The sequence below is a fragment of the Ammospiza nelsoni genome, chromosome 3 (genome assembly GCF_027579445.1).
Source record: "Ammospiza nelsoni isolate bAmmNel1 chromosome 3, bAmmNel1.pri, whole genome shotgun sequence".
Lineage (NCBI taxonomy): Eukaryota > Metazoa > Chordata > Aves > Passeriformes > Passerellidae > Ammospiza > Ammospiza nelsoni.
The window spans coordinates 101,348,600-101,373,144 of record NC_080635.1 but is presented as its reverse complement, the minus strand read 5'-3'; the positions used below and the strand labels follow the sequence as shown (position 1 = coordinate 101,373,144).

The following is a 24,545-nucleotide window of genomic DNA, read 5'->3' as shown; positions in this document are numbered from 1 at the left end:
CTTACCTCTTAAATTAAAAAAAAACAAACAAACAAAAACAAAAAAACAACAAAAGCAAAACAATGCAGTGACATCACTGTCACTGACAGATATTCACTACAAAAATCTCAGTCTCAATGAGACATTTTCCTGATACACTGATATTTCTGAGCAAGTTTGCAGAAACCACAGATGCTCATCACATCTTAGCCACACTGCTAGAAAGACACTAATACCTCAACCATGTAGGGCTGGAAAAGTCTGGATAACCTATGCAAGGTAAATGGTGGAAATCATACTCCCTAGTTGAATAGTTCTCCCTCTCTCCCACAGTTTTGCCATCCCTGCAGCACACTGAGATCATGAGCCTCCTCCTGCCATGCCCTGCCACACTGGAGTGATGGACTGTGACCACGTCACTGCTATCATGGATTTCGCCTTCTTGTCTTTTCCACCACTTGGATCATACATAAAAACACAGCAAGGAGCTGATTCAGCAATAGATCTTTTAGGGGTATCTCCCACTTTGCCCAGGTCTCCAGCAGGTGTTGGTCCTGTTCCCAGAGGGCAGTCACAGCACGAGCCTGGCTCCTGCTCAACCAACAGGTCACATTCCCTATGACCACATCTGCTTTACATCTCCTCAATTGGGATTATCTGCAATTCAGAAAAGCGAGTCCATTTAGAACAGGAAGCCCAGACAACTGAAAGACCAACTTTCCTTTTCTCCTGAGCTGGTAAAAAAGGTGATGGGTGAACAGTGGAAGTGGGAGCAGCCTTCCCATTCCCCTCCCCAGGGACCCATCCCCAGCACAGTGGCTACACTGGCAGTGGCATCGCTGCCCCCAGCTTTAACTCTCTGCGTGCCTCAGACACACAGAGTGTCTTTCCTTGACCATGCCTGCACCCCCAGCAGCAGGAGGAAGGTACCAGATGCCCAAGGACTGCAATTAAAAGCTTGACTGCTCCTTTCACACCCAGATGGTGCAAAATGAACCCGACAACACGATTACAGGCGCTGCATCGCATCCCTGCTGCCAGCACCTGCTGCCCAGAATTAAATCCCTCATTATCACTCCCAAGATCCAGAAGCTCGAGGGAGGCACAGAGCATGAGAATATTCAAACCTTATGCCTTCAAAACAACAACAGAAAAAATTATTTTGCTTTAGCATATTTTTAAATGAAAAACAGCCATCTCTGTGCTTCTTTGTTTAAGATCAGATTACTTACCTGGAGCGGGCTGGGAAAGCAACACCTACTTCCCGAGCCTCTCCAAGGAAACTGGCGAGATGTGATGCCCACAGGTTGAGCTGCTTTGCTGTGGGTCAATCCCTGCCGAGGACAAGGAGCTCACCCCATCAGTGGAGTGTGGAAAAGGACAGGCTGACTGTGGATCAGTGCTCCCGATCGGCAGCTGCGAGGCACCGTCCCCCGGTGCTGAGGTCCGGCTGCATCCCCACGGATTATGCTCTCAGCTCTCTGAGCCACACTGCCCACGGACACTCAGGACATGTCTGTCTGTCTGTCTGGGGTGGCACAGCAGCCTGTGGGTGGGTGGGCAGCTGGCTGCTCGGTGGCAGGGCTGTACAGCTCCCAGCTCTGTCCTCTCTCCCATGCAACTGGCAGAGCTGGCAAAAACACTCTCTGCACCTTTCCCCTCCCCAGCTCCCTCCCCTCCAAACTGCTGCCAGGCTGCTTCAGTAGCCCTAGCGCCTGCACGTCAGTAACAAAAAAAGCACAGGAATGATGATTTTCAAAAGCCAAAGGACAGTCTAGGAAACATCAACATCACAGTTACTGAAAGGCTAGGCAACAGATTCCCCTCAGTTCATGCGAAGGGTTAAAACCAGCAGCTTTCTCACTGAGGGAAGAGAAAAAAGCCAAAACTATGAAAGATTTAGGAGCTGTGAGCTAATCAATTTTAAGAAGTTCTCTGTGCTAAATGGAAAAGATGAAATGCCAGAGCACAGGTCATTCTCAATGCAATCACTAAGTTAAATTGGTATTTGAATAAAAGAATGCTTACATAGCTAAGACAAAGTTTCCATATGTGCTGAGGTACAAGATGAAAGGGGGAAAAAAGAAGAAGGGACCCCCAGTTTTCTGCAAGGGATCCCAAATTCTCTTTTTCAGTTTATCATCAGAAATTATGCTGAATAGAACCACAGAATCATAAAATAACAGAACTTCCTGAGTTGGAAGGGATCCACAAAGATCACCGAGTCCAACTCCTGACTCCGCACAAGATGGCTCCAGAAATCCCACCATGTGCCTGAGAGCATTGTCCAAATGCTTCTTGAACTCTGGCAAGCTTGGGGCTGTGACCACTGCCCTGGGGAGCATCTAGTACAAGAAAAAATCTCAACATCTTGTAGCTTTATTTTATTCAACATAAACAGTGGAATAAAATTAGTCTAAATTATTTTGGAACACTCCAATATTAAAATATGGAACTATACAAATTTTTTATGGGGGAGTAGTTAAAAGCTACTAATTCATAATAATAGTCTTTCTAAGAAAATTCCCTACATCTAAATACTGCTCTTCTTTGCTTGACTCTCACAGCAAAATGGGTTTCTTTTTTTATTAGTACATAATAGTATAAAATCTATAAAATGCTCTTTTTCTCATCCAGCCTCTTTGCAAAGCAGTTTGTCATACATAAAATATGACGTAAACACTAAGATTGTATTCACTTTAGAATAACAGCATTATTCAGCAGAGTGGATTATTGCATTAGAAAGAGTGGGTTTCCTGGAACCCACTTATCATTTACTGCAGGATGCTGATATATCTGCCATTTCTTTCAGCTGACTTTAAAAGGGTTTGTCTGAGACATGCAGCACTGCTTCCCTTTCAGTGATTTTTCTTTAGTTTCATCATGGATCCAGTAGAAACAACTCAGGAAAAATATATATTTTGCTAAAGAGAGGATACTGCCTCTCACCCCTTCCTGCCCCAAAAGACAGTTAAAAATCAGTCAAAGGTGTAATTGTGAAAGCCAGCAGAAGCTTCATCTGGAAAACAGTAAAGCCCCCCACCAGGTTGAGAACAATGTGCTTTTGATTCACACTTTTCTTCTTTCCTTTACAACATCATCAACACTATTTTTGGAGTTAGGTTTTATGGGTTCAAAGGAACATTTTGAACTGGACATCTACATAGACTTTGAGTCTGGGGGGATGGATTTTACTGTTTTCGTGACATATTTTATTGTGGAAAATACAATAATTTAGTTTTCATATGGATAGTTGCATATTCATCACCCTAAGTATCACCACTGTCTGAGACATCTGAAAACAATTTCTGAGCTGCTTCCCCCCCCGCCCCCCCCCCACTTGTTGCTAGTAATTACTACAACAATGACTATTTAGCAGCCTCCCAGGGAGCATCTGCATGACAGTTGCTCATCAGGCTTCCCGGCACAAGCAGAGCAGACTGATTGATGCTGATTGATGCCACTGCTCCGCTGCAGGTGGCTGGACAGACAGCCAGCCCCGCTCGGCGATGGACACAGAGACAGCGACCGCCAATTCCCCAGCTGCTTTGCCCAGTCCATCTCCATTGCCTGGCCTCCACTGCTGGCTGCACTCAGTGTAAACCCTCAGCTGCCTGGCAGCTCTCAGGCAATGCCTTGGTGCCACCAAAACCAACTTCCAGAGCTGCACCTGCCAGGCAGAATGCTCCTGGAGAAAAGCACGGACACACGGAGACCAGCAATGATGATCAGAGGCAGTTTCAAGTCATTGCTTGAACATAACCAATCTTGTATGAAAACAATTGCTTTTCTTCCCCTCTTACTTACTTCTCTGCCATGTAGCCCTGATCTCCCTTATGCAACACACAAGTTATATACTTACCACTTTCCATATAACATGATCTGGGGGGTTTATTTGACTTTTCTCATTGAAGTTCCACAGCTTTGTTAGTCCCCACTCCTTCAACACCTGCATACACACACGTCAAAACCACTCAGTACAAGCAAGCTCAACTCCCAGAAAGCCCTGTCAGTTGGGCACTATTTACATGACAAAACAATATCTATTGTTTGATAGGGGACAGTGCCAGTGTGCAAACACACATGCATGACATATCTGCTCCCATTTGCATAAAACCAGTTAGGAGATCTTTCCAGCTGACTGCTGTTTAACAGAAGTGCCAGAGTCTAACCTTGGGAACCAAGCAGACACATGGCTGTGCTCATGGGAGAGTGGGGTTTTTTTGTTACCATCACACATAGTGGGGCTTCTGGACGGGAGAACTGTCCCTCACTGTCACCCTCTGTGCAGGAACCTATTAAAATGACTGCAGGACCTCACTGTGAGCAGAAAGTGCCATAACCCTCTCCACAACCAACTCCCTGTCCTTCTCTGCTGTTCTCCCTTTTCTGATCCCAAAGCATGTCCTGTGCTGCAAGGGTTCACATGATCTTTAGCATGGACAGCATCTGTCATTGAGTTTGGGGACCCTGCTGCTGCCATGTCACAGGGCTGGTGCACAGATCTCCTCCTGCCCATGTATGACCTGAACCCTCTTCCCTGCCAGCACAAGCAGCCCCACACCCTCCCAGACAGCACATAACAGTAACTCAGGTTAATACTGCAAAAGACACTCCAGAAAATTTCAAGAAAAACTAATTGCTACACTTACAGATTTTTTTTTCAAGGCCAGAAAACACCACTACAATAATCTAATGCCAACCAGCACCAAGGCACAAACTCCTATTTGAGCTAGATCCTATCTTTTATACACACTATTAAAGATGTGCACCCAGGCAGTGATCAGGAAATGCTCTGGCTGACACAGCAGAGAAGAAAAGAACACATTTACCAGCTTCAAAATATTTTTCAGCTGGCAAAAGAGCACTGGAGATGCTCTTCCTCTTCAAGAAAAGCACGACAGGAGCTGCCAGCAGCAATGACACAGCCCCTCCTGCACCTTCACAGCCGATGTCTTGGGAGAGCACGGGGAGGTGGGGTGAGGCAGGGGAACCAGTGCCACCCAGCTCAGCACTGAATCATGGAGACAACGTGACTACACAAGATGTTTGGATATTGGCACAATATTCCTCAGTTTTGCTGGGCTTCTGGCATGAGAGCAAGAGTCTGGCAGGCAGCGTGTCAATTAAAAGCTTAACAAGGCTCAAGCTGAAAGTCAGTGGATGAAATCTTAGGGATGAAGAGGCCAGGGTGGGAGAAAGGTGTATTCAGACAAGCATGGGTGGAAGAGCTGAGTATGTCCACTGCAACCCCCAGAGAGGTGTGTGCCCCTGTTATGGTGCACACCATTATCATCAAGAGATCACGATTTTTCCATTTGCCTCCCACCACAGGGTACTGCAACAGCAAGAGGAAGCACAAATATCCAGGGATTTGGCACACCCTGGAAAATGGGCAAGTGAGAGAAACTGAACACAGCAGGGAAGCAGACATGGAGGTCACATTTTTTTGCATAGAATCACCCCACCAGTCAGCACAGCTAGGACAGTAATTCTCATTTCCTAGACCCATGCACTGATCTCCCAGTGCTGCTGTAGAGAAACTGGCTGTAGCTCCCAAGAAAAAAAACCATTATTGATGAGCTAAATTAGCTGCATCTGATTCACACAGGGAACCTCTTTAGGAAAGATTCCAAACTTGCTGAGTGTGCCAGAAGGCTCTCTCTGACCTCAGCAGACTTTGCAAGAGACCTGAAGAAGACCTGAAGTTGGGGAGCAACTTTAAATCATCTCTGAGGAGATCCTAATAAGGAGAGAAAAGTTCAGAGACTTTACCCTATCCTATCCAGAGTTTAGGGCAAAGACAGCAAAGACTCTGATGCAGTGCACAAAGCCCCCATGCTGCACACCTCCTGTGCTGCTCAGTGTTTTGGGTCACACTGCAGCAGCTGAAGGTGACAAAGCTTTTCCTCTTGAGACCGTGGGCTCAATTCTGCTTTGGTAGTCAGGTCAAGTCAGCCACCAAAACTGCTGTTTCCTAGCTGTGCAGGGTCCTACATGACACCCACAGAAGGTCTCTACTCCTATTCTAGTGCAAAGCTGTTCATAAATGACAAAATGATTCCAACACATATCAAAGGATACATTTGTCAGCAGTCTCAGCAAATTGACTGGACTGCCATGTGAAGGCACAGAAACTGGGGCAATGAACAGAGATTTCAATACTGTCAGTACTGTACTCCAGACAATTAAAATACTCTATTCCCCACAAAATAAGCTGGTTTATCAAAATGACACCTAATATATATCTCCTATATTGACAAACATAATGAAGTATGGAAGATCACTCTAGAGGATCCCTGTCCCCTTTCCTCCTTTCATTTCCTTCATTGCTTTCTTGTCTAGATAAAACACTGGAGGTTTTTGCCACTCCCCTCTAGATAACTTACTCCAGCTCTCTGCTCATCCCCTGGCACAGTTCTTTTGAGGCTTGGTACTCAAAACTACACAGAATATTTGCAGAGGGCTCTTGATGCGAGCAGCCCTAAAGGCAACTTGGTTGCAAGGAGAGAAACACTGAGCAGAGTACGTGCGCTGAAAGAGGAGATGCCTGCTGCACTGTGAGCCTGGAGCCAGCAGCATCCTTGAGAAGAGCAGTCAGCATCTCTGAAGGGCAGCTGGGGGTGTCCAGCAACCACAGCCATCCTGAGATACCATCAAGAAGCAGAAAACCAAGGAACTTATCATCTGAAAAGGTGAAAGAAGTGGGAAAAGTGGAAAAAGGGGCAAACATCCTGAGAAAGGAAGGTTCAACAACTGCTACTGGCTGTTCTAACTGCAAGAACAGGAAACAGTGATCTGAGATGTGAGAAATCATCATCATCATCTACTTGTTTCTTTCAGCTGAAAAACAAATTAACAGCACCTCTTGGCTGCTCAGGTGAGTGTGTTGTGCACCCTCTAATGTCTCTGTGCCATAGAAAGGACTTCTTACCCAAATCCTCTGGTTATTTCCTGCACTGCTTGTGGTTTCCTACACAGGTTGAGCTCCCCACACAAACTTTCCACAAGATCTTCTAGACAAACTCTTTGACCCTCCTCAGGGATGTCTGGCTGACCCCCAGCTTTGTGACAAGGCTCATCATTGATGCCAGACTCTGCCTGTTGCTTTACTGCTCTTCCCCTGGGACCACTTCTGTGCTACAGGATCCCTGAAACCCCCCGTGGTCAAAATCTTCTTATTTCTGTAGGCCAGTTAACCCTTCAGGTCATGATGACCACACAGTTAATAATTCCCTCTGATCTCCTCTACAGATCAACTTCTGCATCTCAGAGCCCTGGAACTGGGCTTTGCCTTTCCTTGCAACTGCATCAGACAGACCAAATTCACTTCCCAGCACACACTCCAAATTCTCAGACTTATTTCTGCAGCTTAAGCAGTAATTCTTTGCCTTGTAGGAATCACAGATCCATTCTTACAGTGTAGTGCTTGGCACTCAACTCTGAGCAGAGTTTAATCCTCTTGATTTTGGACCGAGAGGAGCTAAATCCCCATGGATTTCCTCTCCTTTTGAAGTTCCTGCATTTCCTCCATATTCCACCCTCCCACACTGCTTAGAGGTTCTTTCTGTCCCACCACCCCATTAGTGATTTGAGGGTTAAATGCTGTTTCTATTTTTCATAAGCTGGGGTCACCAAGAACACAATTGAGTGTGACAAGCCCAATGGTCCTGTTTTAACACTCATTTCTCTGCAGTTACACAAGCAGGAGGGGCAGAAGCAGTAATAACCTGCAGAGCCAAAATCCACAAATATTTCAGGCAGCAACAGAGAATGTATCTACCTGGAAACCCTTTTATATTGTATTAAAGGATGGTTACATCCCGTTTTACAATATGCCTCAGTCCTCTCAGGAATAAAACAATTACTTTCATTAGCAGCATCCCACAATACAAAGTACCTAAATAAGCCAAATCTTTAGAAAAATAAATCTAGGGGATAAAAATAACTTTAAAAATAAAACTAAAAAAATAAGGTGCTTTGCACACATTCTATGGGCTGTATGCATCACACCAGATTACATTTTTTGTTGCTTGACTGTATTGTGCTATTAACTTGAAGATATCTCCATGCTGATGGCATGGCTGATCGTGCTTTCACGTTGGCTTGCAAGGGTGACAGTAGACAGCTGTGCAGGGATTATCTAAATGGAAAGATCTCTGGTGAGACCAGAAGGTGCACTGGTGATAGCATGATAATGAGGGATGCTTTCTGAGGGAAAAGACTCTCCTTGGACACTGACAGGTAACAGTTCTCAAATAACTCACCTCTTCAATCAGAGGTGTCCTTTATGGAAGCTGAGAACAGTGGGACCACAGAGTAGGAGTAACCATGTGGAGCAAGCACTCTAACTTACCATGGGAAAACACTCAGATTGGAAAAGAGATGCAAAAATGAACCGGTGCAGAAAGTACCAGCAAATCTGAGTAATGACTTATCTTCTGCATGGACTTCAGAAATTGCATCACACTCTCAGGTCTAATTTTCTAAGCCCTAGTCAGTGATCCCACAAGAGCAGCTGGTCCTCCAGCACTGAGAGTGCCTTGTTTTCCAGAAACAATGGAACACTTTAGTGCATAGAAACCCCTCCTTGTGCAGAGGATGGGGCTTCCTAGGGGGACAGTCTTTATCTTGAAGAACTCAAGCTAGCTAAGCTAGCCTCCTGCTCAGGGAAATCCCATTTCAACCTCTGACACTCCTCAAGCCTCTGGTCCTCAAAAATGGAGCTCAAAAGAGGCGTACAAGGACAGCAGAGGAAGCAAGGAACTACACACCCCAAAGAACACAGCAGTGCAATGTAAATACCCTAACCCAGTGCCACAGGTTCAGTCCAAACTCTTCACTAGTTTGTGAAGAGTCCCTAGTTACCCAGGAACCGGAATGCATTTCTAAAATACAAAATCCATGGCATTATTTTTATACATTTTACACAAAAATTCGGAAAGGTCGCCTTTGTATTTTACTCACTCTTAAGGATTGAGGGTTCAGTTTTTTCTGATGAACATTTTATAGCTGTGTCTCGCAAGGCAACCTCTGGAGAAGGACTATGGGGGTGCCAGCTTCAGTCTTTCCAGTGTTGGCAACAACAGCAAGTCTCTGTACGCTGCTCCTGGGTGAGGAGAAACACATCATAAACGGAGAATCACAGCAGACTGAGAACACAGAAATTTAATACCAGTGTTTACTGCAGCACTCAGCTGCCTGCACACCTGGGCAAACCCAGGCTTTTCCTCCTGAGGTTTATACACCCACTTCCCATTATAAACAAGTTCCAGCCACAGCTCTCCAGTTTGGTTCCCACTATCTGACCTCTGAAAATAAAACTGTGCAGCTCTCACTGCTTTGTAAGGATGAGGAAAATGTAACAGAGACTTTAATTTCTTCCCAGAAATCACGTGACAAATCAATAAAATCAGGAAAGGGACAAGTTCACAACAGTGTTCATGAATGATGGAAGTCACTTGGCCTGCATGAACTTTTGAGTGCTGAAAACTGCTAAGGATAAATAATCTCTCTTGATCTCTGAAGCAGAAATCATTGCTGAAATGCCAGTTCAGTGACTTCAATTAGAAAATGCTGTTGGAAGACCTTACCATCCCTCTTTCCTACTAATTAAAATTACCACATAATTTAGCTGCTTTTGCTATCCTTTTTCCTAATACATTCAGATCAGCAGAAATGTTTAAGTACAAAAGCATAGAGGCATTGGAAAACTAAGCACTAGTTATGTCTGTGACTTGACCTTCTGGTACTGTTTTGCTGACTAAGTTGTCAATGACAATGTCACGGTCTTGTGAAAACACCTTGCTGTTTCATTTTAATTGGAAATACCAATTGAAATATAAAGAACCAAATAAATAAACTGTATTTAAACTACAGGTAGACTATCAACAGTCACGTTCAAGATGATGTGCAAAAAGACACAGCCTAAAGTAAAAATCAAGAAACTGAACTTGGACAGGCTCATCCCTTCTTACAGCTTGGATGAACTTATATGCTACTGCAGTTTAGGAATAAATGGTGTACTCTGAAGACAGGTTCCTAAAATGTCTCAGAGGTGGTACAAGTTCCTTAGGTTATGTGCTCTTAAAATTTCATGTACAAACTGGAAAAACAGAAGGTTCCTTTTTATAAAAAAAAAAAAAAAAAACAAAAAAAAACAAAAAAAAACCAAAAAAAAAAACATAAATAAACCAGAAACATTCGTGCAAAAACATAATTAAGCCTAAAAATTAAGCCTAATTCAAGATAATTTGATTAGTGTGTCATTCTGTTCACCTCAGCAGGTTAATTGGGAACACAGCTAGTGTGATTTCACTTGGTTATCTTATCTCTTATCTATACTCTTTGAAAACTGCAGGCTAGCAGAAGTAACTCAGAAGTAACAGCAATACAAATATTCTATCTGGCAAATAGCATCTACAGTATGAAATTAACATAACATGCTGCTAATTTACATATTACTTGTTAAAGACTACTAACAATCTGAAACTCAGTTCAAAGGGTCCAAAAGGTGAAATAGATCCCTGTTCTGTATTTGTGAGGAAAATCAGGCAGCAGCAATTGAACAGAGTGGCAGACAGAGTAGGAGGGACCCAGCAGCAATGCCATGAGCAGTTTAGGAGCCCAGGCACGCTACCCAACATCTTGTATGAGATCAGAGAACAAAAGCATGGGCGGGATTTCAAGGACATCAGGGACTGCAGAGAGATGGCCGCTGATGTGAGGCTGAGGAGGAAGCACACATTGTCAGCTTTGAGGAGGGAGAGGTCAGGAAAGGATTGCCCAGAATGAAATGTGTAAAGCTGGACTGGAAAAGTCACTGTCCCACCAACAACTACTGACAGCACATTGAGCAATAAGGGGGAGAAGAGAATTGCAGAAGGTATCTAAAAGAGCAAATGTAACTGGTGATGGTCTGGTCTTTTCTCATGGTGGAAGAGGTTCAGATGCTGCTTGCAAAACCAGAGGAATGAGACGTGAGGGTGGACACTAAGAGAAGAGCTGAAAAAGCAAAGAAATGGTCTGAGACTGTACACGACCATCAGGGCAAGTGGAAGGGTTAGCAAAGGAGGGCAGGCAAAGAACTTCTGCCTTTGCTGAAGAATGAAAGGCTTCTAAGAAAGGAGAAGAGAGTACAAACAATGAAAAAGCTTCTTTTGCCAGTATTCTCTTCAAAACAATTGCTGAGAGAGAACTGGAGGAAGAAAAAAGCGAATCTCCCAGGGACAAGCCCATGCTGTCAAAAACCTCCCTGGGGCTGTAGAGTAAATATTTATAATACATTACTACTTCTTTATAAACTGTCGTATTTGTTTAGTGCTTATGATTTAAGAAATACACAGGTATTTCCCAAAATGCACTCCAGTCCATTAAGGAGGAGGTATTTCAAATTTTGTTTTGATGGGAATAGAAAATTTATATACTCCTCTATTTTCATCAGTCATGCAAGTCTTTGTTAATAAAGATTGTTAACACTTTTTTCCCTCCCTGCAATTTCTGATGTATGCACAAATCACTTAAAAAACCAACACTGTAACTGTGATATATAAGGGAGCCAATTTAATCACTGGAGATCAACAGCAAAACTTTAATTATCACAGTAAGACAAGAATTCAATTTTAAGAAAGCGTGACTCTAAAACACTAATCAAGCTGTCCTCATCTTTGAACTGCTGCTATGAGTGTTAAGCATTTCACTTTAGATTAAATATTGCATTCATTCGATGTGCAGTGCTCCTTTTTATGCTGTATGAAAAACACACAAAGCTGTACTAACCTGATTTTAGCCAAACCCATTATTTTTCATGCATACTAAGTATATTTTAGCAGCATAAATATTAGTTATTATATTGAACAAGAGCAGTTGCTCCTCTCCAGAACCATCAATGAAATATGTTCATATACATCAATTAAATGTTCATATACTTACATTCAATTAATTAAATGCAAAGCACCTATTTCACTGCCTTTGAAATACAAATATGTTGAGCTCCACCATTCACCTGGTGTACCTGGTATTTTAAGTGATGTTGGAAAATACAATGAGCTATAAAGCAAAGACTGGCAAGGCTAGACAATGTGGATACTGATGCTGTAAGTATTATTTAGGTCTTAATCTTTTAAATCCCAGGGAGACAGATTTGGTTTAACAGTTTGTCAACAGGATAGCATCTTTAAATATCAGCTGTTCACTGAAAGATGATGTTTTTCCTCAATACTGAGACTGAATAAGGTGGGGTACATATTTTTCAAAATCAATCATGATCGATCAAACCTTATGTTGGTAAAGCCCATCTAGAGCCCTCTTGAAACACATTTGTTTTATTTCCTAATGGTGAGAAATCTTTGGTCTGCCAAGCTAGAGAAACAGAAGAAGAGAAAAATTCCTGAAAAAAGGCCAGTCTTAGTGAGAAATGAGCTGCAATTAAAGCCTTCCACACATTAGCCATAAAAAACAGACACAAAATTATAGCACATGCAGCAGCAATTTTTTAAAACTGAATATTGAATTGATTGTACAAACCTGTCCTAGTGAAGGGAGGCAAAAGAGAGCTGGCACTGTGCTTTATAATATATTTGAGGAACAGCACTCATAAAGGGTAGTGTGCAGCCATTTACAGATGGTGCTCATGTTTTGTTATTAACCAAGTCGCTCCGAGCTCTGGATGAAAGCAGAAACAATGTTCTGTTTTCTTTGAGACCTTTCTGCAAGTCCAGTCCAGTGGGGACACGTCTGTCTGTGGCTGCACACCCTGCAGAGCTGCACTGTGCCACCTCCCTGAGAGCTTGGGAAGGAAAAGATGATTTGTCTGTGGAATTATTTGATGATTTGTCCAAGTAGAAAAAATGGCAGACTCAGCTGGGCTGGGTTTAGCACAGCGTATTGGATGGTGAGTGTCTGAAGAGTGCTCTATGATGGGCATTATCAGGGCATGACCGGGCTTCACTGTTAGCGCAAACAAGCTGGGCGGGGTGATGCTGCAGCAAAACCCCTCAGTGATGGCAGTAACCCGAGAGCACAGCAACCACCCCCTCGCACCAGGGCATGGCAGAGTCTGTGCAAAGCCACTGCCACAGCTCACACCTGCTTTCATGGGCCACGTCCAGAGGGGGAGACAGTAATTGGGCCTCTTTGTTCATTCAGCTCTTAATCTCTCTGTTGAGACTGACAACGGGGGAGACCATTAGTGTCAGCTCTGCTGGGACTTTCTGTTATTAAGGCTACTTAAGCTTTTCCAAGTAAATTGCATGTGTCAAAGCAACAGCACACAGCGATGGGCAAAAAAGCCATTACACAACTGCTCTCCCTTTCTATTGATGCACCCAGGTGCAAGGGGGAAGGGAAAGACAAAACCCTGGAGCCAATTCTCTGCAATTCCCTGCTCCTCCCACTCATTATTTTACACTATATACAGGCAATACATTACTCATTCTTTCAATTTCTTTCTCTTAACAGGAGCCCACAAGTCCCTCACAAAGCTTTGCAGTAGTCACCATGCTGGATACACTTTGCTGGATAACTTAAATATTGAAAAAATTTTGATTTACATTGGTTACATTCCCTTCTACCATGGATGGAGAAAGGCAAACAACTGTAATGCAGGCACAGCGGTGCCCCAGCTGCTTTCTGGCCCTTGCCCTGACCACAAAGGGACATCACCTCTAATTTTCACACACCTCTGCTTAGATTGCACAAACCCCATGTACAACAACAGCCTGGCCATCCTTTAGAGAAAATATTTTGCTATGTCAAGGCCTCCATCTTCTTAAAGAAAGAGCTAAAAATTGTTTCTAGACTGTCTTCTGAACTGTTATTATAACCCTTAGCTCCCATCTGAGGCTACAGGATTCCCAGCACCTTTTAATCACCATTCATTTTGCTGTCACTAAAGCAGCAAAGCTATTTCTGGTACCACCTTCACCACTTCTAACCTCACATATACAAAACCTTAAGTAGAATATAAGTATGATCCTTGACCCTATTACATCACAGGAAATTCACTGTTAACTTTGATTATTTCACTCCAACTCCTAATACCCAGAGAGCTACAAGGCTTATTATTGTTCATATTTACAAACAGTTTTAAATCTTTAGGCTATTTTTTTGGATTTTGGAATATTTAGTCCATGGATCTCGATCTATAACACAGCATGCTGGAAAATTCTTTCTGCTAGGAGTAATGTTTGTTATTAAAATCCATGTACACTCTTTGAGGCAAACAGGGATTTTCACCCTGGAATACAACTCCAAAATATGAATTGTAAAAGGAGCAGTTCTTAATTCAAGTATAGGTTCAACTGAACTATGGCATTTCTTCATTTTATCTTATTTCCCTCTCTTTTGTTAGTTTCTCTACTGCTTTTCAGAAGAAAATCAAATGAGAAAGGGAAGAAAGAGTAGAGGGGAAGATTAGGCAGATAGAACTTACTCCATTTAAAGTTAGGGATGCCAAAGGAAGGACAATTCAGCTACCTGCAAAGATACTGCAGGGCACACACATTAAAACCAGATACCGTGACAGGCTGCAAGGCACAGGCACCAGGGAATTGTTATGGTTCATGCAGGAAAACAAACCTTTATATTTATGAACTTACTGTCTGTTTATTTGTTTTCTGTTTAGAAGTTTCATGATGAGCACAAGTAGCTGTGTCACTGATTCATTAAGTACCCTGACATTTTAGGTGGATGTTTCAAAGAGATTTATGCCCCTCCATCCAAAGGGGGCAAAAAGAGAGGCAAAGATGAACAAAGGGCTCTGGAGCACTGTGACCGTGGGAATGAGGTGGCCTCCACATGAAAACAGAGGAGCTCTTTAGATAACAGAATGGACAGCCTATGAAATGTCACTTACTCAGCTTTCTCTAAAGATGGGGAGTTTTAGGATCACCATATGTAGGAATTAATTCAAACAAATGAACAGGCTGTTAGATTTTTCCTCTAGAAGAATCTGCTGGCCACACTGTCCCACCTCACAACCACCCTTCAGAAAGGACAAGGAACTGGGGATACACATCCACAGGTAGCCCAGACCAATTCTCTTCAGTGACTGCAGAGCATGCTTATGGAGAAAGAAACAGAAGGCAGTCCACGCTAGGCGCTTAATTTGGAGATTCATAACATCCCTTCGGACAAAAAATGTCTCCTTCCATTCCCTAAAAGAGAGTCTCAGGCAGACAGGCAGGTTTAAGAATCAAATGTCTAAATTGGAATAGTCTGATGTTTCAACTAACACCTGAAAGACTTGGCAAAGTGACCTGTTCACTTTCTCACATTCATTCCAAATCATCATGTTTAAAATATATCAGCAAATACAGGAACTACTTTTCCTCATCTAATTTAAACTAAAAAGCATACTTTTCGTGTATGTTTGTGAGGGATTAGTCCCATTTCAGTTTTGGATATTGAAATCCCAAATATGGGATTCACTGCACTGCCACTCCTGACCATTTCCAGCCTTTCCATAAGAATCCTGCTCTGAGCAGATGCACAGACACATCTGGGCAGGCAAGGCAGGTCTGTCAGAAGGCACACCCGCTGTGCTGGTGACTGCCTACCTGCTCAGCACACGGCCTGCTTCCCATCTGTGGCACAAATAAAAAGGGAAAAAGGTTCAAAATCAGCTAGCGCAACTGGATAGCTACAACCTGGATATCTGAAAAAAAAAAACCCTAAAAATATCCCAAGTACTTTCTGCTTTATTTGTGCTCTTAAGAGTAAGCTCCAATAGAAACAGCAGAAGGAAAGAAAAAAAAAAAAAGGCAAATAAAGCGTTGAAAAGAAAACGTTCAAAAAAAAATAACATATGTAATTTAAAGTCTTTTTGTGGGATTTTGTGAGTTTTATACACAGTAATTATTTTCAAGGTCTTATTAATGATGCACGTTCTGAAAATATATTTCTATAATACAGTCAACAGCCATTATTTTTGTTAAGTCATTTGTGGACATAAAAGAAAACCAGGAAACCTATACCATCATTTGATGTGAAAGTCTTCAACCACAACATTTGCCAAAGGTTTTACTCTAAAACTCTTAGTAAATGTTTAAAGAAGCTTAACAGAGATACTGTCTGATTCCTGTTCCCTGCTCATCTGCACAGGAGGCAATTTCCCTTTCACACAGACAAGGATGAAGCTTCTGTTGACTTAGGTGGTGTAATAGAAAAAAACAGATAAATGTTTTTGCAGAAGGAAAGAATGAAAGAGAAAGTAAAACTAACAAGTGTCTCTGCACTTTTGTCAGACTTTTTGCCTTCTGATAGCAATCAAAACAAGTGCAATGATTTTAGATGCCTACCAAAGCAGCACAAACTACATGGAATGAAGAGGCCAGGTACTGAGATATACTCTAGTTCTCTCTCACCTACTCAGGATTGCTGTATGGCATGTAGTAATGAAGAAATTTGATTCTTTATTCAGCTGTAACATAAAACAATGCATATGATAAAAAACAAGAAATAAAATTTCCTTGACAAAAGAGAACCATACAGAATTTCTGAAAGCGACTCCATAAACAAAAACCAGTAATTTAATAGCAAAGCAATTTAAATGTCCATATATTTTTCAAAAATTAAGGTAAAAACCATTTGACTGGTCATCTTGTTTGTATCAAGACCAAGAAGGAAAATACTGCCTGAAAGTATTACATAAGAGTATCCAACGTCTGGGCTCTCATCTCACTAAGAGGGAGAAGTGCAGCAGCCAACAGCTCCCCAGGCTGCCACCAGCTGCAGCCCATGGCAGAGGAGCTGGATGTGACCAAGGAAGCAGCACACTTGTAAACCCACCCCAGCCACAGAGCAAATAACTCTGAACATCTAAACCCTACCAGCAGCTAAATGGGCACATGGCCGGGCTGATGTTTTGCCATTTCAACCCAGGAATAAAACCTCCCACAACTGCAACAGAAAAAAAAACATTTCACTCAGCTTCACATTTCTGAAAATGACCCAACATGCCCTGAGATTTTATGTCCAAAAAGATTCCTTAAGAGCTTTTTTTTTGAGCAGCAGATTTAACTGGCAAGTGAGGCATTGGGAGGAATTGATTTAATTTTAAGAACTAATTTTACATGTAATATCAAGAATGTGAAAGCTTAGCATGTCTGGTAATAAAGACACAATCACTTGCAACAAAATATAAAACTAAAAATTGACATTTCTACTTTGTAACCAAAAAGTACTATATTTTCACATATGTGTATTCAGGACAAAGAAAAGTATTAGAAAACAGTGAATTGTTTGGTGTATTTTTTATACAATACAACTGCTACTTCTCAATATTGTGCAGAGCTGTTTTTAGAGGGAATGATTCTTCCATTAAAATTATGAAAAATAGTGGGTTTAGAATAGTTTTATTAATTATTAAAGTTTAAAGATTGGTTACAACAAAAAAAACCCCTCACATATAATATTTTTCTTTCTGATAATTCACTGGTTGTTTTGGGGTTTGGGGCATTTAGAAGATTTTGGGGTTTTTTATTTTTATCTCTAAGTACCCACTGCATGTCAAAGTATACTTTGAAGAAATTCGGTACCAGCTCCACTTTGCTACACAATCTTAAAAACAACATGATTAGCTAATAAGGTTTTGAAATCTTTCACATAGGACATATCAAATAACTTTTGATACAGTCAACAAATAAAATTCATATTAATGGAGCACACATATACTTGAAACACGTGACACGAAACAGTTAAAAAAACCCCATTCATTAAAGGGTATTTCCAAATCAGTTCAAAGACCTTCAAAAGGATAAAGATCAAAAGAGGAGTAGAAAGCATGTCTCAAATGAAGCTGCACATTGCACAGCAAACACCTGCACCATCATCAGAGGCACCTGCAAGCTCCAAAGCCAAAGTCCAATCAAGACAGAAGAAAGCAAAGATCACAGTACCAGTGTCATGCCTGCTGCTAATCACCGACTACAGAGCAAAACAGTCAGGCAAAACCACCTTCTGAGGAGGAGGAAAAAAATAAATATGTACATATGCCTCTGTATCTATCTCTGCATGACAGATCTCTCATTAGACACTTTCATCCAAGTACACAAGATACTCTAATTGCTACCTGCCAAGGTTTATGAATGAATTACAGAGACTTCACTTCCTTGCCTTCCCTCAGAGCTGACAGTCCATCAGGGACACCTCGGTGGAGAATGGGCTCCCCTGACGCTGTGGGGTCCTGAGAGCAGAGGCTCCTGTTCCTGAAGGTCTCTTCTCAGCACCTGGGGTGTCTCTTGTCTTCCCAGCTGCCACTTGATTTCCAAAGAGGCCCCCAGTGCATTATTCCCCACCCTGCAACCCAGCAGAAGGAAGAGGGAGAATGACCTGTGCAGGATCATTCCAGATTATATTTAGCCCAGTCTGATCTTATACTCCATAATTTGGGCAACAAATTACTGGCTCCACTGAGGGTGGGGAAGAAGAGCACATCCCCCAGTGTGCCTGATCCTGCTCTGAGTAAACCAACTAATCCCACTCTGAACTACTTGAGTCCTTCAAAGCAATTGTTTTAGAAGACAGACAAGATAAGTCAGTCTGCCTTATCAATATTCAGACATTTCCATAAGGCTCTTGGATAAACTCTCAGCTATTTACTTTGTGCACTAACTGATAACCACCTAATGTACAGAGCTGCCTCTCAGGGCATGCAGGGCTGTGCACAGCTTTGGATATCTACAGCAGAAAGAGCCAGGAGTCCTGGCTGCATCAGGTGGGCAGCACACAGCAACAGGACTCAGTGCAGAGACAGGGAGAAGGAGAGTTACAGGAAAACACAAATAAAGAGCATTCCTGATAAATCTACAGCATCATAAAAGCTGCAGAGACAAGAGACATAAGCTGCTGTGCCTGTCAAAACCTCCCGTAGGGCTACGCTAAACAGGCAGACAAGAGATGTGGTTAAAGCTGCCATTCATCAAGGCTCAGCATCACCAACACAGAGAACAAGAGAGTAAAGACAAAGTTTAGATGTCAACTTAAATTCTGTTTTCAAACTTCAGTCCTTCCATGTACCATAATATCATAAGAAAAGGGAGCAAACAGTTCATCTGCCAAAAGCTTGTCTAATTACCGTGAATTTGTTTGCTTCACATTTCTTGAATTCCTTTCTCTTTGCCAGACAATTGACTAAGAAATACTCCTTTCCTCAAAAAAGCACCGAAGCAGAATAAATAGAACAACTAATATAAACTGGCAGCTGTAAATTAATCTATGTAGTAGGCAGCCTGGGAGGCTTTGTTCATCCCTACAGCTTTGTCGGCTACAAACCGGAGGAAACAAAAACAACCCCAAATACTCATGCACATCCGCACACTGTTCATTAAACAGCAGCACTAATACTTAATCTCACCAGATGCTGGGATGAAACAAGCAGCCCAGTCTCAGGGCACTCAAGTGATGCTGTGCCAAACAAGAGCTCTTACAGCACTGGCACAATTGTCTGAAAAACAAGCAGCCACACACGCCTGCATGCACAAGCCAGCCAGCGAGCAAGTGCTTCCATTGCTGCCTCAGCTCCTTCCAAGGCTCTCCCACTTTTTAAACTGCTATCATTTGAGTCTGTTACAAACAGATTACAGAGTAAATTTCTATTCTGTTTTTCCAAATTCACCCCTGTGCCCCCAATTTATATTCATGCATTCTGAATGAAGAATTTTTGAGCGATTATACCTATTCTTGTCATATTTATTTTCCCATTCTTGTCAATTTAAAAGAAGCTGAACCTAAGAAAAAGGATGGAGTTGGCACAGTAAAACACCCTAATTTATCACCTCTTTGGTAAGGAGAAGAAACCCACGCTGTTCTGTAACAGCTAGTATTGTATGTACTAGGTTACTAAGTGCTTAATTCCTCAAACATATCTCAAACATGTTATTACATCTTAATCACTCTGCAGCTATACAAAAATGTTTATCAAAACCTCTGATGAGCAGTTTTATAACTATTCCTTTACCACTGACCTGGGAATGAAAACATAAACAAAGAGGGTTGACTCTAAATGTTTTGTACATTCAGGTGATGATATTTGCCTCAGAAATGCATTATCCAACATAAAAATCTATAGTTTTATTCAGCATAAATAGAACACTATGTTCATTTGAAGCATTCAGATATAAGCTCCTGGGCTCTTCAGGAGAAAAGGCAAAGTCAGGAAAAGCAATTTGGGTATTTTAAAACTGTCTCTTGATTTATGGTATTGTATGGAGAAAAAATCTTAGTATATAACTGTTCATATTACATACTGCAGTATTCAAATATCATGGGGAAAGGCAATCAAAATAAACCAGAGTCTTCTCATTCCCTGCCATTTAAATGTATTTCATTCAGGAAAGTAACCTCTAGCTGATTACCTGCAGCAGCAGCAGCAGTAAGAGTGTGTCACAGCTCATTTGCCAGAGCTGCAAGAATGAAGCTCGTTCTGTGCCTCCACAAAGAAACTGAACAGGTGTTTGTGGAAACACCCTCTCTATGAGGTCTTAGTTTTGGGTTCTTGATCACCACTGCCAAAGAAAGTTGACAGTTTCAGGTACCCATGTGACAATGCATTAAAAAAGTTAATACTGAAACTGAGTTATTAACCAGGTCAATTTACATAGCAGTAGAATAAGCTTCTCAGGGAGGTGTGGGGATAATAAAAACTTTACTATGCTGAAACATTAAAAACAGAAGTAAAACCAACTGAAAGATGAAGGAAGGCACGGTCTGGCCATGGCCACCTTATGGTTTGGAGTGGATCCAGTACATTTTGAAGGCAGAACCTCCACAGCAGTGGACAGACAAGCATCTCCCATTGAGAAAGCACTAAGCACCTGCGCAAGTACATCTGCCTCAGTCATGTTCATTTCACCTGAACTCATCTTGAACCACAGTTGCTGGGGGGCTTGTGTTTTGATCCTTACTTCTGTCAGAAACTTGAATGACAAAACTACAAAGACCACCAGGGCTGAGCGAGGAGACCAAGAAGGTGAGCAAAGCAAAACTTTCCTTACCAATTTGATACATATATGTATTTGACACATTTACATATACATGAAATATATTTATATATGTATGGTTTTTTTCACATTACTTTCTACACTCTGCATTATGGTTTATAGATACCTAAGGTGATTTTTCCTTCCTCCTTCTGTTCTGTACCACCCCTATCACACTGAGCCTGGTAACCCTGCTCTGGGCACCTCTGGCATGAATCCCTATAGCTAGACTCCAGCCAGCTCCAAGCCTGCACCCCAAGCTCCAGGGGTAAGGCAAGCCCTGGTCACACTGCTCCCACCACCAACACAGCACACAACCATCCTGCCACTCCAGAAGAAAGCTTCTGCTCCCCATCAAACCCCCTCCAGGAGCAGCTGGACCTGCAATGTCTCCCCCAGGCAGCTCCCACCTCTCTCTGCATCAGCAGACCCTCCACACTGCCCTGGCACAGGGTAACATGAGTCCAAGAGAGCTTGGTTTTGGTTCGGTTTTGCACCACAGATCTTGTGCTCGTGCTCCCACCTGGCTGAAGGGAACTGCAGCCCCAAACACCAGCCCTGGCATGAGCTGCAGCTGCTCAGCTGGGAGGCAGCAGGCAGAGAACAGCAGAAAAGCACTTGGGGAACTCTACCCCAGGTGAACTGATGCACATATTCACCCTGGCTGTGTCTGGAAGCACTGCATCACTAAAAAGTGGAGAAAACCTTGGAGATAAGGGCTAAAAGGGTTACAGCAAACTATCAACATACCCATTTCTATTCTGTAAACTGTGCAACTGCTTAGGGGAAGGATTATGTCCCCAGAGCACCATGCTGTGGCCAAAACACACCCCCACACCCCTCCCTGGATAATCCCCAGCAAATAAATCCTCTCCATCCAATGGTGCTGTCAAGTCCTAACGGAAACAGCAGCTTGCAGGAGCAAAACTATTTCCAATCTTCAAAGGCAAAACTTCCCACAACTCCAGGCCACCACATCCCTTCACTGAAACAGAAACATAACACAAAATTAGCTATGAACAGCAACTGTGTTTAGTTCTCCTACTTGTGTGTGCACGTACATGATATACAACATGCATGTGCATATTTATTTATTTATTTATTTATTTTTGCACTGCCATCTGTCAGAGACTTCTACCAGCAGCTGCAGGAGACAAATGCCCCCCTGACTAATCCCCTCCCCATGAGGGAAAATAGCTCATTTTACTAGCTGAATGCATGCTATATATTTTCTTTATTTATATGTATAATTAGACATTCTTTTCTCTGTGCCATGAATGAATTGGGGAAGAGTCACTGATTTCTAATGAGGAAGAGCAGAAAGGCAGGGTGACAATAAAAGGACCCTGTGTTAATCAAATGTTCACCCCACACAGGAATTCCAAGGCCTTAATCTCCGTCTGGGAGAAGTGTTGTTAAGGCTTTCACTCAAAGGGAAAAGCAGAGATTTCACATGGCAGGTGCTACACTTGCTGCAGCAGTGTAAAACTTCTTTACTCCACATTTCTGGTGAACATTAAAAGAGAAAGAAGGAAAAGAAGAAAGGAAACAATACAAGCAGCAGCCTCGGTGCAGAGGGAAGTGGGGAGGAATGGGGTAACTTGCTAAATTCTCACATTATTACACATTAACAAATTTAAACAGAATAAACAACATGATGGGCCAACACACATGTTCCTCATCTGTAAGCAACTCAGACGAGGCCACATTTTGTTCTGGCACTGGTGCCCACATGACTGGTGGTGCCCATGCAGGACAGAGCCAGAGCATCAGAAAGCATCATGAGCCTGCACCGCTCCATGGCACACATCCCTTCACATCCCTTGAGCCGGGAGCTTGCTTTCATCCCTTCCCTAGAGGATGCTCCTGCTCTTAGCTGAAGCAGCACAGGCCTCTGCTGTGCCCATCCAAATGCACTGCTAGTGCAAAACATTTCCCTGCCCATGGAACCCGGAAGAGCCTTTGTAAACCTCCCTCCCTCATCTACTTTCCAAGCTGTTTCAAACCCAAGGAGAAGATGTCTTGCCTTTCTTGCCTGAGCTTCTTAATGTCCCTCTGTGACAGAATTACTTAAGTGAAGTGTTTTGGCATAAAAATTGTGTGGAAGACTCTTAAAAATTACCTGCCAAAGAAAACATATCCTCTGTCCCTGCAATATTAAATTACATATTTAGTTGAGGAGAATGAAAGCTCCTGTTTATTGCTTGTATTAGAAATTCATGTCTTGCCTCTCCTGGGATGCCACATGAATGACTGGAAAGGTGATGTCAGAGTAAGCATCACAGCAAAAGTGCCAAAGGAAGAAAAAATCCTTTCTGTTACTTTGTTTTGCTTTGGATTATGTTCAGGAAGTTGCATCACTTCAGTACAAGTGCAAAGCATTTCCTGCATCACACCAGCCTGCAGCCTAGAGCTGGATATTGCCCATCCTGACCATGCTGGCTCTCCATGGAGACTTCCAGCACATCCAGAGAAGACAGTGGTGTTTGAAACACTGCTATAATGACAACTGAAGTAACCAAGAGAAACAACAGAACCTCTCAGACTTGCTGTGAGCAACACTGAAATAAAATTATATAGTTTTCTTCTTTCATTCACAGATGAACTACAAGCAAATAAAGCATTGGGTTGGATTCCTAGACCTGGTGAGGTGTTTGCAGAGCCTAATCTGCCCAATCATCAGTTTCATAAAACACACAAGTAACACTGACACTCACATCTCATGGACTAATCTCTAAACCTTACACAAATCTACAGCTCTTCAGCTCCAAGCACCATGATTTCAGTATGTTCACCCAGTCGTACCAAATGTATCCAGCACCTTATATTTCTCTCCTATTGTTTCATCAAAGTCTGCCATCCTTCTTTCATCTCTCTTCCCTAAAAGCAGCTTACTGTTTTAATTTAAAATATAAACAATTATGCCTAACCATTTTAGATAAACCTTTTATCAGTCATGTTCATATCCCCAAATTAATGTTACAGTCATTCAATTCTCACACAATATATAAGTAGCTGCCTTTACTCTCTAGGCCAGGCACCCTTTTCAAAGCCATGCCACAGTTTAGAATAAAAGAACACTTCAGCTACAGCAGTCACAGGGTAACATAAGGAAAAATTACCAGAAAGTTCTAATGAAGATATAAGTATTTATTATTTAAATATCCAGCAACAATTACATTGTAGCAAAATAACTGTTTTACCTTCAGAAACTAGCACAAACATTCAATACTTAGGAAATCAAGCTTAGGTCATTGTTATCCAACCCCATCTTATCCAGAAAAAGGATGATGTAGATATTGAAGGATCATATGGAGTCAAGGAGAGACAGTTTTCCTTCCTTCACTTCCCTAGCCATGCACTTCTGGCCACTGTGTGAGGCCAGGAGGAGGAGATTTCTGGTCCAGCTAAGACGATATAGCTGCTCATTTTCCTGCCTTGTCTTCTTGTAGAAGAAGCCCATGAGAGAAAACAAAGGGGGAGGTCAGGACATTCTAGAAAATATTATCAATTAAAATGCTCACCAATGTCCCTACATCTGTTTAGGTTTGTATTTATAAACTTGCTGAGAAGAGAGAAAATTGACAA

The 24,545-nt window shown here is 42.3% G+C and overlaps 1 protein-coding gene across 1 annotated transcript in view; it reads right to left on the bottom strand.

Moving 5' to 3' along the window:
* ANKRD6 (ankyrin repeat domain 6) overlaps positions 1–24,545 on the bottom strand; it is an 84,816-nt gene that overhangs the window by 35,724 nt on the left and 24,547 nt on the right. The window contains exon 3 of the mRNA XM_059467732.1: positions 8,947–9,088. The gene's annotated coding sequence lies outside the window, so the exon portion shown is untranslated. The remainder of the gene's footprint in view (positions 1–8,946; positions 9,089–24,545) is intronic.